At 44.8% G+C, this 18,881-nt stretch overlaps 1 protein-coding gene across 6 annotated transcripts in view; it reads left to right on the top strand.

Moving 5' to 3' along the window:
• The first annotated feature begins 14,328 nt into the window (after positions 1–14,328).
• The window catches only part of klc1 (kinesin light chain 1), a 70,109-nt gene continuing 65,556 nt past the window's right edge, over positions 14,329–18,881 (top strand). For 5 of the 6 annotated variants that reach the window (XM_033027063.1, XM_033027065.1, XM_033027061.1 and 2 more), the window contains exon 1: positions 14,329–14,709. The gene's annotated coding sequence lies outside the window, so the exon portion shown is untranslated. The remainder of the gene's footprint in view (positions 14,710–18,881) is intronic. The other variant, XM_033027062.1, reaches the window with a different exon arrangement.

Raw genomic sequence — 18,881 nt, 5'->3', positions numbered from 1 at the left:
CCCACATGTCCCATGTTGTCGTGGAGGTGCTTTAATACCACGGGTTGGTATTTCAGAGGTAGTACTAATTGTTTCCTACTTGTTGTTCTTCGGTACAGCAATCCATCCTCGATGTGCAACCTGCTCCACTCATGCAGAAGCTTGCATGCGGTTCCTTTCACAGTCCTTCTGATGTCGTCTTGTCAATTTGCTGTTCATCTCTTTGAGCTTTAAGATCTCTCCTATCTCGGGATCCTCTCTTTGAGCTTGGACCAAGTCGTCATGACTAATGCTGTGTAGAGGGGCGCGGGGCTGTAGGACAACATCTTGAGAGGAGACAGCAAGAGCGGCTATCCATGCCACATCTTTCCTCTGGGCTGCTTGACTTCCTTCCCAAGCTGCATTCACTACATCCTGCGACAACTCCTCTGTGCACGTTGACATGTACTGGTCAATATCAAGAGGGACTCGGGACAGAGTATCTGCGTCCGTGTTGACTCTTCCTGGTCTGTACCTGATGTCAAAATGGAAGTCTGACAGTTCTCCCACCCACCGGAGACCAACCGCATTGAGTTTGGCAGTGCTCATGATGTAAGTAAGTGGGTTGTTGTCAGTGAAGATGGTAAAGTGTGGAGCATAATGGAGGTAGTCCCTAAATTTCTCGCACACTGCCCACTTAAGTGCAAAGAACTCCAACTTGCTACTATGCATATGGTAGTTCCTCTCTGCAGCTGTCAACGTCCGTGACCCATACCCAATGACTCTCAGCTTTCTCTCCTGTTGCTGGTAGAGAACAGCTCCTAGACCTTGCTCTGATGCATCGGTATGCAAGACGAAAGGCCTGTCGAAGTTTGGGTATGCCAAAACCGGTGGATGTGTCAACATGTCAATCAGTCTCTCGAGTACACTTTGATGTTCAGCAGTGCACTATATGGGTGCCCTGGATGACAGTTGAGGTCCCTTGGCTTTACCTTGTCGAGACTGGACTTGAATTGAGGATTTCCCTTGGAGCATCTCATACAATGGCTTTGCTATCTTTGAGAAGTTTTGAATGTACGACCTGTAGTAACTGAGAAAGCCGAGAACCCTTCTCAAATCACCTACGGTCTGTGGTGTTTTGTCTTTCAAAGCCAGCACAGCATTCAGGTCCTTGGGATCAACTCGAATACCGTCAGCAGAGACAAGGCGGCCAACATAGCGAACTTCTTGCTTGAACTCACACTTTTCAGATCGGAGCTTTACCCCTTGATGTTGCAAAGCTTGGAGAACCTTGCGGACCACTTCCACGTGATCTTCAAACGACCGCGAGTAGCAGAGGATGTCATCGAGGTAGGGTATACAGCACTCATCCCTCAGAGAACTCAACATCTCCTCCATACTTCTCTGGAATGCTGCTGGCGCGTTTGATAAGCCAAACGGGATCCTTACCCACTCATAAAACCCCCAGGGGGTGATGAAAGCAGTGAGATGACGTGAACTTTCAGCCACGAAACCCTGGTGGTTGGCCTTACCCTGGTCAAGGATGCTAAACCACGAGTAACCACCCAAGGTGTCCAGCAAGTCTCGTATTCGAGGCAGTGGGTGTCTATCCGGCACCGTTTTCTGATTCAATAGACGATAATCTATGCAGAGGCGCAGTGTGCTGTCTTTCTTCCGCACACACACAACTGGAGCGGCGTAGGAGGACCTAGATTTCACTATCCATCCCTTGACAAGGAGGTCTTGAACATATTCCTTTACCTCTCTCAACAGCGGTTTTGGTATGGATGTGTACGCTCTCTGCACAGGAATGTCATCTTTCAGATTTATCACCATTTGCAAGCTTGGGTTGCATCCAATATCATTTTCATCTCTGGCAAAGGCTTTAGACTCCTCAAATAACATTTTCCTGACAACCTCTTGCTGATTTTCCTCCAGGTGATCAAGGTTCACGAGCGGATGCCACAGTGATGGAGTTGGTTGAGGAAGTTGAGAGGTGACCTCGTTGACTGTTGTCATGGATGCCACTTTTCTTGGAGGGTCAGCTTCCACAACCCTTTCAATATGCTGTAAGGTGCCCAGAGCTGTCTTACGTGGCAAGATGATGTCATGGCTGGTGTTGTTGCCAACAGCAATGGTGACATATGGTTTTAAAGGATTCTGCATTTCCACCAAACCTGCTCCTAGATCTAGCTGATCCAAAGGCTGACTGCCTTCATCTGATTCGAACAACACCAGACGGCCATAGGAGTTCATGGTTGGGGGAACCCGGCATCTCACCCAGCTGACTTGTCCAGCTGGAACGACCACGTCCTTTGCACCAGTTCTTAGGCGTCCTTGTGGCATGCTTGGCTCCACTGTCTGAATAAAACTCACCACTGCTTCTGCTTTCTCACTTGAAACACCAATGGCATTCTGAAACAACTGTAGGTACTAACCTTTCTGGCTGTCCTTCAACAAGCTGCTCCAGAACATTAAAACCAATCAACGGTCTCTCCATGGTCAAGCTGCTGACTAAGAATGGGACACTGATGGCAAGACTTGGGTCCTCATTCCCAGGTAGGTTGGTCATTATAGGAACCCATCCATCAAAAGGAATGAGCTCTCCGTTGACTGCATAAACCTTTAGCTCATCCAGTTCCTCAATGATCTCAGACATTGGTCGAATGTTTAGATCAGGCAGGTGTAGATCTTTCCAGGCACGGCTGATAATACTAACTTGTGCGCCTGAGTCAAGCAATGCAGTTACCGCCAAACCACTTAGATTACATTGTATCAGAGCCTTCTGTTGGCTATCATGTTGGCGACAGCTTTACGTTTGGTACATTGTGGTTCAAAAGAGAACTGAGAAGATGATTTGCTTTGTTTGTCATTGTACTGTGTGCTCGCTACTTCTGAAGTAGTGGACAAAGGAAGATCTGTATTGTTGTCATCACAATCAGTTTGAGTTTGGGGACGTTTCTCAGATCCGATCACTGGGTGCCCCCCTGCAGCGACCGGTTCAAGTTTCCCTGACTCCTGTTTCTTTAAGCAGCCACCAACAGCTCTGTGGCCTTCCTCCCCACATGAGAAACAATGGTTACAGTCTGGGCGGTTTTGTTCAACACATTTTGGACAACCGTATGGTTTATCTCTCCTGGGTCGCATTTTATTTTGAGAATATTGGTTCCTCACATCTGTTGGTTGTGGCTTAATTTGTCGTTTCATGGCCTCAATCATACTTGTGAGCTCATCTACTTTGGCTGTAAGCTCTTTAATTGGGTCTGTCTTTACTTTTGGCGCCGCGCTCTCTTGCTTGCTGCACTGTTCTTTTGCTGTATTCGGCTCAAACTGTGCACCATGTGCATGTACTGCAGCCTGCCGACGAAAAGGACCTATCCTCTTTTGTCTCTCACTTTCTTCACTGGTTATTCTCATTACCTGGCGCAGTATTGTCTCATCACTTACTTCACCACTGGACAAGAGAGGTTTTATTTCTCTGCGTAGGTCACTGTGTTTGTAGCCTAATCCCTAGTAAACTGTATGTAGGAAGCCATCTTGAACAGTAGCTGCACTGTATTTTATTCCTGCGTCTGACAGTTTTGATGTGAATAGGACACGTTGCTTCAAACCTATGACACGATAGAGGAATTGTTGTGGTGTCTCGTTCTCCTCCTGCTTGGCACATATTAACTCTTGGAATAACTCTGTACTGCTTTTTTTCTCTTGGGTGAGCCTGGAGAAATCCCTTGAGTTCCATCACAGTCAAGTCATCCTTGTTCATTAGCATCTCTTTAAAAATTCCAGGTTTTATTATCCGGAGCACACCACGAACTATCTCTGCATCATGGAAGCCTTCTTTGATCCCTTCCTCTATTTGCTTACAGACATTGTTATAACTGATGTCTGACGAATGATCACCAACCTGGCCCCCTTGTACCTTAAACTCCCTTCTCTGGAGGTAGGAGAGATCTCTTATCATCCCCTCTCGAATGGGTCGGACAACTGTCTGGTTGTGGTATGATGAGTCACTTCGAGACTTATTAGCCTGTGCTGCTATTGGCGAAGAGTCTTCTGGTGACTGAGTTGTCAGTACCATAATACTTTGTTTCAGCATTTTACCAAGCTCCTCATAGCTAGTGAGCATTGCCAGTAACTCTGCGTTTGTGGAGTCAGATACAGCAGTAGGTAGTACTGGGTCAGTTGTGAAAGCATCACTGTTTGGCAAAGTAGAACTGACTTGGAACATTTGGTTAGTAGTATCTCCATGAGCACCTATGGGTTGTATTTCTAGCTCTGGCAGACACAATACATTTTGGGTCCTTACAATATCATCAATAGCATCTTTCAAACCCAACAATTCAGACATTCCACTGTCTTCTGACTCTAACAAATGCTTACTGTACATGAATGAACTGATTTTGTCGAAGCAGCCTTCATGGTCTCCTTCATGGAGTTCAGACAGGTCCCAATCTGACGTTGAACCCACCTCTTTGGCGATGTGAAAGAGCTCTGCAGCTGACAAGGTGAGCAGTGACTTCCTAATGTCCCACACTAGGCTCTTCCTCCCACTCTCTGACATGGCAGCAGCTTTTCACCATCTTTTCCGATGGATCACAGTTCAGCAATGGCACAGTCTCTGCTCCGACTCACCGCTCTCGGCACTCAGCTCGAATCAGCCCTGTCTCGGTCTCAGGTGTCATTTGTTGATCAGCTCCAGCTCCAACCAGGAAGTGGCGCCGATCCCGGACGAGCCCCCACGATCTGTTACGGGTCCCAGGAATGGGCACCGTAAGGCAGATAGATAACCTGTATAAAAGCAGGTGTGAGATAGCAAATGAGGACACGGTGCGTCTTAATTCATCCCCAGCTTGCTTCTGCCGAGATGGGGGAAGTGCCTTGCTGTTTCCAGTCCCCGCAGCAACTGGAGTGACACAGACGTTCCGCCTCACTGCTGCACATTATAAACTGCCAATGCACCATCAAATAAATTAAATCGAAGTGGTCACACCGTCTTAGGTGCGCCACACTGGTATATTGATTCACATTTCAGTGGTTGGAAATCTTGACTTCAATCCCAATTGCGGGGGGGTGGGGTTGGGATCAATAACATTATTAGATGACTTAATTGTTAAATTCAAAATACATATTTAGCCCCAAAAGGAAACCTCATCAGCTAAGATTGATCTTTTAAAAATTAAAATCAAGTGAAAATTGCTGTGTGAAAATGCTTGCGATATAAAGCTACACTGGTGATGAAGTGTTTAGAAAATTAATTACTGATGTCTTTACCAGTTACTTAGGACTCATTACTTCATATAGTTCCTCGTGTACATATTAAGACTGAACAGTTGGGCCGGGCACAGTGGGGCAGCGGTAGAGTTGCCTCAGCGCCGGAGTTCTGAGTTCCATCATGACCTCGGGTACTGTCTGTACAGAGTTTGTACGTTCTTTCAGTAACCGTGAGGGTTTCCTCCGTATGCTCCAGTGTCCTCCCACATTCCAAAGACAAGCAGATTTGTAGGTTAATTTGCTTCTGTAAATTGTCCCTAGTTTGTAGGATAAAGCAATGAGTGATCGCTGGTCGGCACAGACTCAATGGGCTGAAGGGCCTATTTCCACGCTGTATCTCTAAACTAAATTGTCTCTTGGAGACACAAGGAACTGCAGATGCTGAAGAAAAATAGTCCCGACCTGAAACGTCAGCTATCCATGTTTTCCCGGGATGTTGCCTGACCTGCTGCATTACTCCAGCACTTTGTTTTCTTTGCAGATGCTGTAATCTTGATCTTGGCTTGCCAGATAGAATACTTCCCTTGCTAATGATGAAATAGGAAAGAAAAACATAGAAAATATAGAAAACATAGAAAAATAGGTGCAGGATAGGCCATTCGGCCCTTCGAGCCAGTACTGCCTTCAATATGGTCATGGCTGATCATCCAAAATCAGTACCCTGTTCCTGCTTTTTCCCCCATATCCCTTGATTCTTTTAGCCCTAAGAGCTAAATTTAACTCTCTCTTGAAAGCATTGGCCTCCACTGCCTTCTGTGGCAGAGAATTCCACAGATTCACAACTGGGTGAAAAGTTTCCCCCTCATCTCAGCCCTAAATGGCCTACCCCTTATTTCATAAATAACTCGAGAAATAATGCATGACATTTTTAGATAAGGCGATTTTTGACATCATGGCGTAAATCTCTATCGGAATATGTAAATATTTCACCGTTAGCGCGTCGTGTTTACAAGGAAATGTGAAACGCACACGAACATCACACACACATACACACACATCCAAGATCAGAGTTTTATGTATAGAGATGAACCTATACTTGGTTTGTTTAGAGTTGAACTGATTATTACATAAGTTTTAAAGGAGACTAAATGTTTAAACATGGACAAATCATGTAAACCAACAAAATGGTTCAATGTATTTTTATTATTGCATGTGCCAAGGTACAGTGAAATTCTTTTTTTTCATACAGATCATTAAAATCTGTAACAAGAAACTGCAGATGTTGGAATCTTCAGCAAAAGACAAACTACTCAACGAACTTGGCAGGTCAGGCAGAATCTGTCGAGGGAATGGACGGATAACATTTTGGGTCACGATTGATGGAATAGGGATGAGAAAGCTCAAAAGGAGAGTTGGCTATGGGGCAAAACCTAGCAAGTGATAAGTCAAACTCGGGTTGAGCCTGAATAAAGGCTCCCAAACCTGAAATGTCGCCTGTTAATTCCCTCAACAGTTTCCCCCAGACCCTCTCCAGCACTTTGTGTTTTGTGCAAGTGATAGATGAATATAGATTGGTGGGGAGCGTGTGGTTATTGGTGGAGGTGAAAGGAGATAAAAGGGTGCACGATAAGGAATGAAGAGGAGGAAGTGTGAAATGCAAAGCTGGAGGGAGGCATATGGGTGGAATGGGACATGGGAAGGAGGACGAGGAGCTAAAAAGGAATTACAAGACTTGGATTTCAGTTCAGTTTAGTTTATTGTCACGTGTACCGAGGTACCGTAAAAAGCTTTTGTTGAGTGCTGAATTGTCAGCAGAAAAACAATACATAATTACAATCGAGCCATTTACAGTGTAAAGATACATGTTAGGGGAATAATGTTTAGTGCAAGGTAAGAGCAGCAAAGTCTGATCAAGGGTCACCAAAGAGGTAGATAATAGTTAAGCACTGCTCTCTGGTTGTGGTAGGATTATCCAGTTGCTTGATAACAGCTGGGAAGAAACTGTCCCTGAATCTGGAGGTGTGCGTTTTCACACTTCTGTATCTTTTGCCTGATGGGAAAGGGGAGAAGAGGGAGTGGCCAGAGTGCGACTCGTCCTTGATTATGCTGCTGGCCTTGCCGAGGCAGCGTGAGGTATAAATGGAGTCAATAGAAGGAAGGTTAGATTGTGCGATGGTCAAGACTGCGTCCACAATTCACAGCAATTTCTTGCGGTCTTAGATGGAGCTGTTCGTAAACCAAGTTGAGATACATCCTGATAAAATGCTTTCTGTGGTGCATCTGTACTTGGTGAGAGTTGTATGGGTCATGCCGAACTTCCTAAGCCTTCTAAGAAAGTAAAGGCGTTTGTTAGTTGTTGCTTCAATATGGGTGGCCCAGGAGTTGTTGTTGATATTGACTCCTAGAAATTTGCTGTTTTCAACTATCTCCACTTCGGCACTGTCAAGGCAAACTGGGTTATATGTACCGCTTCACTTCCTGAAGTCGATCACCATCTCCTTTGTCTTACTGACATTGAGAGAATGGTTGTTGTCTCTACACCAGGACGCGAGGTTCTGGATCTCCTTCATGTACTCCTTCACATCGTTATTTGATATCTGGCCCACAATGGAGGTGTCGTCTGCAAATTTGAAAATTGAATTAGATTTGTACATGCTGCACAGTTGTCGGTGTACAAGGAGTAAAGAAAGGGGCTGAGAACGCATTCTTGCAGAGCAACAGTGTTGAGAATTATCATGGAGGATCCCCTATTTTCTGTTGGTCAGAAAGTTAAGATCCAATTGCATAGATGAGACACCAAGTCCCGCGAGTTTAGTGATAAGCTGAATAATGGTATTAAAGGCAGAGCTGTGGTCTATGAATTGGTCTGACGCAGGTGTCTCTCTTAGCAGGAGTTCCAGGGATGAGTGTAGGGATAAGGTGATGGCATAGTCCGTGGGCATGTTGTGGCGGTAGGTGAACTGTCAGGTTCAAGGCCACTGGGAGTTGAGCATATGGAGGAGGGAAAAAGAACAGGGAGATTAGGGTGGTGTAAGATGGTGGGAGAACCAAGGTTGGGGTGAGGGCAGTGGAAAGAGAGGTAATGGAGGGATTGGGGTGTATTATTTGAAAATTATTTGAATTCAATAGAAGCTACTCACAACCCAATGATATAAACATTGACTCTCCAATTTCAAGTAATACCCAATCACATATTTAACCTATCACCTAATCACCCTGCTTCTTTCCCCTCTTCTGTTTGCACAACTCCCACTATCAAATTCTTATTTCCCTTATCCCCTCCCTGTCCCACTCCATCCATAACCCTCCCTCCAGCTTTACATTTCACAGCTCCTGTTGTTTCCTTATCTGACACCCTTTTGTCTCCTTTACATTTGGGTTAGGAGATCTTCCAATAATCTAGAATTTAAATTGATTTTTCTGTTTCGTCACTTGACTGGACATTATTCCCTTTGAGCAGTCTTAGCCAAATTGAAAGACAAGACAGGCCAAACATGATTATTGATGTTGGTACTGAATCCATGACATCTATTTGATGAAACTGCATGTCTCCAAGTTTTACATTAAGAACCATTGCATTTTTCACATCTTGTTTTATTAGTACAACTATATATAGTTATAGTATAAAATATCATTTACAACCAATATACATTATTTAGAAGCACAAAAGTACAACAAGGAAAGTGCTCCAACGATCGAAACACAAGGAACTGCAGGCGCTGGAATCTTGAGCAAAACATAAAGTTCTGGAGGAACTAACGGGTCAGGCAGCATTTCTGGAGGAAAGGGACAGGCGTTGTTTCAGGTTGGAACCTTTCTTCATACTTGGTTGGTGCAGGCTTGGTGTAGGATAGAAATAGTATACTGGTGATCGCTGATGAAAGTGGATGGTGGGCCAAAGGGTCTTTTTCATCTCTCGCTTTATCTTTATCTCTCTCTTTTTTTCTTTCTCGTTATCATAGAGCACTTTGAAAGTGTGGACATGTGATTAGCGGGAGGCTCTTACCATTAGTGGTGACGTTGAGGACCAGAGGTCATAGATATAAAGAGCAAGAAAATAATGAACAACATGAAGAAAATCTTTTTATGTAGTGCTGGCTTGTCAAGAATGCACGACTTGAGGGTGTGGTGGAGATAGGTTATGTTGTGGCATTTAAAAGAGAATTATATAAATAGACTACAGAGAAAGGGTGGAGAGTGCGCATCTGGTTCTAAGCCAGCTCACAGTGTCATCATGTAGTCATTATATGATTCTATGAAGGTTTACACTTTCCATGACAATGAATTTCACTCAAATGTCTGCCGTCTAAGTTAAAGTAATTGACCTGTAATAATTTGCTTTATCCCTGCTACTATTTTAAACGATGATACAGTGTTAGCACATTTCTTGATATCATTGCCATTGACAAAGAGGATTCAAAAGTTTAGGCTGAAGACTTGTTCATTTGTGAAACCTGCCAAGTCCATACTCCTGTGCTCGATAAATTTGAAAGTATGGAAGAACAAGAAACTACAGAAACAAAGAATTGCAGATAGACAAAAGTGCTGGAGAAACTCAGCGGGTGCAGCAGCATCTATGGAGCAAAGGAAATAGGCAATGTTTCGGGCCGAAACCCTTCTTCAGACTGATGTAGGGTGGGGAGCGGGGAGAAGAAAGGAAAAAGGAAGAGGAGGAGCCCGAGGGCTGAGGGAGAGCTGAGAAGGGGAGGAGACAGCAAGGACTACCAGAAATTTGATGTTTATGCTGCTAGGGTGCAGACTGCCCAAGCGGAATATGAGGTGCTGCTCCTCCAATTTCCAGTGGTGCTCACTCTGGCCATGGAGGAGGCCCAGGACAGAGAGGTTGGATTCGGAATGGGAGGGGGAGTTGAAGTGCTGAGCCACTGGGAGATCAGGTTGGTTAATGCGGACCGAGCGGAGGTGTTCGGCGAAACGATTGCCAAGCCTACGCTTGGTCTCAACGATGTAGATCAGCTGACATCTAGAGCAGCGGATGCAATAGATGAGGTTGGAGGAGATGCAGGTGAACCTCTGTCGCACCTGGAACGACTGCTTGGGTCCTTGAATGGAGTCGAGGGGGGAGGTAAAGCGACAAGTGTAGCATCTCTTGCGGTTGCAAGGGAAAGTGCCCAGGGAGGGGGTGGTGCGGAAGGGAAGAATTGACCAGGGAGTTACGGAGGGAGCGGTCTTTGCGGAAAGCAGACGGGGGGAGATGGGAAGATGTGGCGAGTGGTGGGGTCACCTTGGAGGTGGCAAAAATGACGGAGGACTATTTGTTGTCTGTTACGGCTGGTGGGGTGAAAGGTGGGATGGGTAGAGAGAGCAGTGCCCTTGTTACGAGTGGGGGGATGGGTAGAGAGAGCAGTGTTACGGGATATGGAAGAGACCCTGGTGAGAGCCTCATCTATAGTAGGGGAGGGGAACCCCCATTCCCTGAAGAATTGCAGATGCTGATTAATACATAAAAGGACACAAAGTGCTGGAATAACTCAGTGAGTCAGGTAGCATCTTTGGAGAACGTAGATAGATAGGTGCAGGAGTAGGCCATTCGGCCCTTCGAGCCAGCATCGCTATTCACGTTCGTTCAAATTTATTGTCACATGCACCAATTAAGGTACAAGGATATTTGAGTTACCATACAGCCATACTAAGTGAAAAGCAACAATACACACAGCCACATAAAATAAAATTTAACATAAACATCCATCACAGCAGAATCCACATTCCTCACTGTGATGGAAGGTAATAAAGTTCAATCATCCTCGTTTGTTCACCTGTGGTCGGGCCTGTTGAACCCTCCGCAGTCGCCGCTGCCGATGGTCCGATGTCCGATGTCCGAAGCCCTCGCATCGGGATGATCGAAACTACAGTGTCGGGACGGATTGGAACATGGAGCTCCCGAGTGTTAAAACCCACAGGCCCCGTGGTTGGAGTTCTTTCGCAGGCGATCCTCGGCAAAGGATCGCAGCCTCCATGATGGTAATCCGTGCGGCGCCCGGACTCAGTATGATCATGGCTGATCAGCTAAAATCAGTACCCAGTTCCTGCTTTTTCCCCATATCCCTTAAATCCTTTAGCCCTAAGAGCTAAATCTAATTCTCTTGGAAACATCCAGTGAATTAGCCTCCACTGCCTTCTGTGGCAGGGAATTCCACTATAGGTGACATTTCAGATAAAGACTGAAGACTGACTTGGACTGGTGGACATGGATCGCAGAACTTTTTTTGGCTAGACATGTTTCAATGTCTCCGGCTTTGGATGAGGCGCTGCTGTGTTCTGAGCAACCTGGTCGTGGGTGTTGGATTGCCGGGGCGGAGGGAGGGATTGAATCAGAGGCAGCGGCGGAGGCAGATGCGGACGGTCATCCGGGGCCGGCGAGTTTTAGCCGGGCTGGCGAGTCGCTCGCTGCAGCTCCGGCCATGGAGCAACCTCAGTGCAAGTCCTGGGCCGTCGGAGGCATGGGAAGCATTGCGCCGCTGCCGTGAGAGTCTCTGCGCCAAATTCGCCCTGGTGAACGGCATGGACCAGGCTGTGGCTCGGTGCATCCTGGAGGACAACCAGTGGCTGCAGGAAATAGGTACCAAGCACTGGTAGAACGGATGGAAGATAGTGGCCTTCAAATGGGGGTGGTTGGAGAAAGTATCCTGCTTGCCTGCTAGATTTTCACTTTCTGTAACTGCAGGAAAAATGTTCGCGATGTTGGGGGAGTCCAGAACCAGGTGTCACAGTTTAAGAATATGGGGTAGGCTATTTCGGACTGAGATGGGGACAAACTTTCTTCACCCAGAGAATTGTGAATATGTGGTATTCTCTGCCACAGAAGGCAGTGGAGGCCAATTCACTGGATGTTTTCAAGAGAGAGTTACATTTAGCTCTTGGGGCTAGCAAAATCAAGGGATATGGGGAAAAACAGGAAAGGGGTACCGATTTTAGATGAACAGCCAGGATCAAATTGAATGGCAGTGCTGGCTCGAAGGGCCGATTGGCCTATTCCTGCACCTATTTTCTATGTTTCCATGCTTGAGTATATGGCAATAAAACTCGACCTCTATTTTGAAGCATTCATGCATGGTGGAGGTATAATGTAGTCATAGAGTGATACAGTGTGAGGACAGGCCCTTCTGCCCAACTTACCCACACCCGCCAACATGTCCCAGTTACACTACCTGCTTTTGGTCCATATCCCTCCAAACCTGTCCTATCCATGTATCAGTCTAACTGTTTCTTAAATGTTGGGATAGTCCCTGCCTCAACTACGTCCTCTGGCAGCTTGTTCCATATACCCACCACCCTTTGTGTGGAAAAGGTTACCCCTCAGATTCCTATGAAATCTTTTCCCTTTCACCTTAAATCTATCCTCTGGTTCTCGATTCACCTACTCTTGGCAAGAGATTCAGTGTATTGAAATGTATATTTTTAATGCATTTTAGATTTCTAGAAAGTCTTACTTTAAAAAAAAAGTAACGTTTCCACAAACATATACCCCCTTTATTAATGTCATGGTTTGATGATTCTAAATTCAAATCAAAATGAAATATACGTCAAAAGGAGAACGCATACTTTCAAAATAGTCAGGTTTTTTCCCCCTAGCAAAACATAATTTGTATGACTTTGCAAAATCAGGAAATGTTATGATTATTTCTTGTCCCTTTTCCAACTACAAACCAAAAAAAAAATACACTTGAAATTATAACACATTTAAAAGTTTTTTTGTCAAATTTTCTGTACCATGCAAGGTACTGCCGTCGATTTGGCAGTACCTAGATGGGGGGTATATTCCCCCACTTTTTGAGGTGGAGGATGGCCTGTATTATTATCCTGTTTTTGGAGGTCGAGCAATAACAAAAATAATAATCACCTGCTCCTATCTCTCATGTAGGCCCTACATTATCTTAAAAATACTTCAAACAAAAAACATTGAAATCATACTTCTACAATGCACTAAAACATGATTTTAATACATCAAATTTACAAAAAATCCCTACCATGGGAGGGGGACACCTCCCTCCCACACCCTCCCCCCACTCGGTCGCTCCACTCCCTCGCTGGGTACCCCCAAGGCCAATGATCTGTGATTGCTCAGCCGCCCCACTTTCAAAACCACTCCGCGCCCCCTGGTTGAGATTGGACTCTGAAGCTTCTCAACCCCAAACGTCACCAATCCAAGGAGCTGTGGAGTGTTGGTTTACAAAAAAAGACAAAAGGTGCAGGAGTAAAACTGCAGGTCAGGCAGCATCTCTGGAGAAGATGGATAGGTGACGTTTTGGGTCAGGATCCATCTTCAGCAAGTTCAGGCATGAGCTGATGGTGAATATGAGTTGCTTAAACACTTTTGTTCTTGATTTGAAAGTATGATTTAATTGCACACCAAGTACAGGCTGTCCCCAAGTCAAGTGACTCTCTGTGTGCTGGTCCCAGCAGTGGATCTGCAATCATTCATTACCATCGCGCCACTCTTTTAAACCTCTACTCCAACAGCTGTATTTCTTACTATCCTGTATCTGTACGCTGCGGACAGCTTGATTGGAATCATGTACTTTCTGCTGACAAAAAAGCTTTTCACTGTACCTTGGTACATGTGACAATAAACTAAACTAAACCAAGGTCTAAGAGGTGTGGTATGTTTGGGTTGAGCAAAGTTGAAGTATGCTGATTCCATATATGCTATGCCAGGAAAACAAGACTGCATTCCGTGCCTTGACCTGTTAAAGGTCTGTGCCTGCTGGGTGAGTGGGGCTGGGCTGAGGTGAGATTAATGAGGCTGAGGTGGGTTGAGGTGAAATGGAAAAGACACAAAGTGCTGGAGTAACTCTGGGTCGCGCAGCATCTCTGGAGAACATGGATAGGTGATGTTTTGGGCCAGGACCCTTCTTCAGACAGGTAAGCTGGGAGAGGGACTAGGCTGGCTTCAGGTGGGGGGGCTGAGCAAGTGAGGGTGTGGCTTGGGTGGGGCGGGGCTGTGCTGATGGGGGCGGGGCAGAGGTGGGGCTGATGCTGCTAGAGGGCAGGGCTTGAGAGATACTGGGCCGGGCTCGGGTGGGTGTGAGCTGCCGGGACTGGGCCGGCCGGCCAGCCAGTGCTCTGGCGGGTGGGGCTGAGCCGGAGGGGCAGCGCTGTTGTGGGCGGGACTGATGGATGGGGCGGGTGATGTCAGCGCCGTCGGGCTGAGCACTGTGGGAAGGGAGGAGGCGCCATCTTATGCCGTGTGATTGAAGCCGCAGGAGTCGGCGCTTGTGGAGGCGGGCGGGCGGGCATTCGGGCATCGCCGGAACAATCTGGAACATTGGCTTGTACAGTTTTATATTTTTGCACGCCTGCGAAAACAACGGCACATCCCCGACCCAGAGTGTCGCCAACTTGGCTGCTCTCCCGGCACCGATTGCCTGTGCTGTAACCGGCTCCGGCCCGTTAGTGACAGGATTTGCTGTTGTGCGGAAAATCAAGGCGGCATCACTGCTCTTGTCGCCTCCAGTTGACAGGAAAGGACCGTGAGTGTGAAGCAAACGGTGGCCGGTTTTACAATCTGACGGGCGGACGGAGGTGAGGGGACGGGGTGCTAATCCCGAGTCAAACGGCTGCCGGTCGCTGTCTAAACAAATCGTAACAAATCTCTGCAAAGCCCACGCCGAGGTTTTGCATTCGTTGCTTTCCTTGTTCAGTGATTTGATGAGCAACATGCGCAGCTGCAGGTTTGCTTGAGGCTGCGGCCGCTTCTAGAAACGCCCCTAGATGTTCCATCGTTTGACAGATCACTATTAATCATATTTGTGCTTTGAATCTTCTCTCCGAGTTAATTCACGTTGGTAGCGCTATGCTTTAAATGGTAGGGTTGAGCTTGTCACTATATTTTGTGGCCTGGCTGAGGGGTTGGCGGTTATGTAGCTGTGACTCATTTCCTTGTAAAATGAGAACACTTCAATGTTGTTATATCGACCAGTGACATTTGCTTTGCAGAGTGGCGGCCTTGCCTGTGTAGCATGCGGCGTGTTCAGCAAATCTCCCAGAGATGCTGCCTGACCCGATGAGTTACCCCAGCATTTTGTGTCAATCCAACAGATGGCTAGCAGATATGGTTTGAAATTGTCTTGATTAGTTCTTGCTTGATATGTTTAAATTACGGCGGAATAGAGCAGAATGAGAGGAATAGATAGGATGAATGCTACAGAAAGGATGTTGTTATGCTGGAAAGCGTGCAGTGAGGACTTACGAAGATGTTTTCAAGTCTCGAGAGCCTGAGCTCTAGGGGGAGGTTGAGCAGGCTAGGACTTTACTCCTTGGAGCACAGGAAGACGAGGGATAATCTTACAGAGGTGTACAAAATTATGATGGGAATAAAGTAATTGCACAGAGTCTTTAACTCAGAGTAGGGTAATCAACAACCAGAGGACATAGGTTTAAGGCGCGGGGGAAAGATTTAATAGAAATCCGAGAGGCAACCTTTTTTACAGAAAGGGTGGTGGGTATATGGATCGAGCTGCCGGAGGAAGTGGTTCAGGTAGGTACTATTACGATGTTTATACAACAATTGACAGGTACATGGGTAGGATAGGTTTAGAGGAATATGGGCCAAATGCAGGTAGGTGGGACTAGCATAGATGAGGCATGTTGGTTGGCGTGAGTAAGTTGGGCCAAAGCACCTGTTTCCATGCTGTATGATTGACTATAATAGAAAGTAAACAGCTCTGAATATTTGACAAGACAGGTTCAAGTTTGATTGCTACAAGTAGCAGTATCTATGGAACAAGAAACGGGCAATATTTATAATCAGCTTTACATTGGATGTATTGTGGACGTTAGCCGTAATTATTTGCAATTTAAAAAATGAGACACGAGGATACAAATATACCATTCATTTATCCGACTTTCAAATATTTCTGAATTCCAAAATATTTGAATATTAAACGTTTTCAAAAATCTTGGTTATTAGGGGCCACACCTTATCACATTAAATTTTTAGAGCCGTAAGATTTGGTACACAAATCAATCACATTTCCAGCTTCATATAGTGACAATGTAGAATGTCTCAAGAGCTTTGATTGCAGGCTAGTGTGCTCCTCTTGCGTGTGCACATGTATCAGCATAATGTCTTTATTTTAGCAACAGTTCATATTGAAACTGAGGGAAGGGATGAGCCGAGAAAAAACGTACAAGCTATTTTTTCTTCCTGTGAAGGTTGGTACTACAGAAGCCTATACCACTAAGGATGAATCCATAAAAAAAAATAGATGGAGCCTGTAAGCTGATGAGGATGAATTCCCGCTCCCAATCTACCTCGTTTTGCCTCTTGCACGTTTTTATCCAGACTTTCTCATCAGCTGTGACACGATATTTTGCACCCTGTTTCTATTTTCTTTTGCACTACTTGTTGCACCTGGAGGTTAGTCTATATCGGGTGAACTGCCAGAGGAAAGCTACAGAAGTAGATACAGTTACGATTTTCAAAAGATATTTGGACAGATATGGAGAGGAATGGATTAGAGAGCAATGCCAATTACAGATATGGATCTATTTCTGCACTGTTTAGCTGCGATTCCATGATCATTAACCTGCACATGCTTATTCTGTAGATAAACACAAAGTGCTGGAGTTATATGAGTTGCTTCATTTAACCCCTATCATTACAATCCCATCATCTGTCGACCTCTTCTTCTGGTTCCATCCCCTGCCAGGGAGGAAATCTCACTGCAAGAATATTGGTGCACTGCAAGCCATTGACAGAACATTGGTCAATCTTTGCTAGCAACAGCTGCTAAATATATATATTTCTTTTTAGAGTTGTTTAGCATTAGTTATAACATAATGGCTGCTCTGTTGCTAGTAAAGTATCAGTAACTGTACTTAAATGATCGATCCTGTTACAAGGGGCCCATTGGTTTGTCCTAAGAATGTTTGAGATATAAATATAATTAGCCTTTCGCAGTGGACTGTTTTGCCTAAATATGGGGAATACTACAGATTAGAAATCCCAACCCCAAATTAAAACCCAACAAAAACTGGTAATCAACAGTAAATTACATTAATTGACAGGGGAAACTTGCCTTGAATAATGATGGAATTTCTTTATTCAATATGTAATTAACCTAATGTAATGAACGGTGATTATTAACTCCATTGGATCGAGAATCTGTATTTGATATGTTTTTGTGTTTTATTCTTTGTTTTCCTAGAATCTTATTTAATTATGACATGGTGATAGTAGTTGGGGCTGGAGGGATTGACTTTGTTTCACCAAAATCATAGGAGCTATATTTCACCATTTACAAATTTAAAAAATAACTTTTAATTCCCAGTTTGGAATAAAAGTAGGAGATCTGTAAAAATGAAGCTGCTTTTATGGACTGCACTAAGAAGCCATGGGAAAGTTGAGTGGTAATAATTTTATGCAAAGTGGTCAATGTTATAGAAGAAGGGTCTCGACCCGAAACGTTGCCTATTTCCTTCGCTCCATAGATATTGCCTCACCCGCTGAGTTTCTCCAGCATTTTTGTCTACCTACGATTTTCCAGCATCTGTAGTTCCTTCTTAAACAAAATGTTATAGAACCTGTACTTTATGATAGCCATAAATGATACAAATAAAGATTTTAGTAAATAGAGAAGATAATTGTAAGCCTGTATACTTAGTCTTTAGACATTAGAGATACAGCATGGAAACAGGTCCTTCGGCCCACCGAGCCCGCGCCAACCGGCGATCATCCCGTACACTAGCACTATCCTTTAAACTAGGGACAACTCCGGAGAAAACCCATGAGGTCGCTGAGAAAATGTAGAAACTCCATACAGACGCACTCATAGGCAGGATTGAACCCGGTCTCTGGCACTCTGAGGCAGCAACTCTACCACTGTGCTGTGTATTTATGTACTTTTAGCATGAGAAAAGAATCTGGCTGCCTTGGTTACATGAAACACAACACTAAATTTCAATGTTTACAGCAATGAATATGTAATCTGCAAGTTTGTACCAATACAACACATGTTTGGCATTAACCTATGCAGAGCTGTTGCATTTTAAACATTTACTGTGTCCAATAATTACAAATGCAGATTGTGCAGGTATATCTGAACAAAATTCAGAATTTAATCCCATGTAAATATTCACATTACCCACAACTGTTTTAATTTGTACTTAGGTGTTTGGAACAAATTCTAATAGTTATTTGTAATATGCTAGGTCCTGAAATATCATCTCTAAATGGTTGCTCACTTTTAGACAGCCCTTAAAACACACTTCGATCATGGCTGATCTATTTTTACCTCCCAACCCCATTCTCCTGCCTTCTCCCCATAACCTTTGATGCCCGTACTAATTAAGAACCTATCAATCTCCACTTTAAAAATATCCAATGTCTTGACCATCACAGCAGTCTGTGGCCATGAATTAGACAGATTCATCACCCTTTGCTAAAAAACCCCATCTTCATCTCCATTCTAAAAGTACTTTATTTTGTTCTGAGGATGTGCCCTCTAGACTCCCATATATTATAACTTGATGATTGATCAGAACCTATGCAGTTGGTTAACTCAATCCTTGATTGCTAATCTTTCAAAAGTTTATGTTCATAAATGATAGCAGAATTAGGCCATTTGGCTCTTTAAGTCGACTCCCCCATTCAATCTTGTCTCATCTATCTTTCCTTCTCAACCCCACTCTCCTGCCTTCTCCCCATAACCCCTGACACCTGTACCAATTAAGAATCTATCAATCTATGATTT

The sequence above is a fragment of the Amblyraja radiata genome, chromosome 9, assembly GCF_010909765.2.
Source record: "Amblyraja radiata isolate CabotCenter1 chromosome 9, sAmbRad1.1.pri, whole genome shotgun sequence".
Classification (NCBI taxonomy): domain Eukaryota; kingdom Metazoa; phylum Chordata; class Chondrichthyes; order Rajiformes; family Rajidae; genus Amblyraja; species Amblyraja radiata.
The sequence above is the reverse complement of the archived record's forward strand: the minus strand, read 5'-3'. Positions and strand labels throughout refer to the sequence as shown.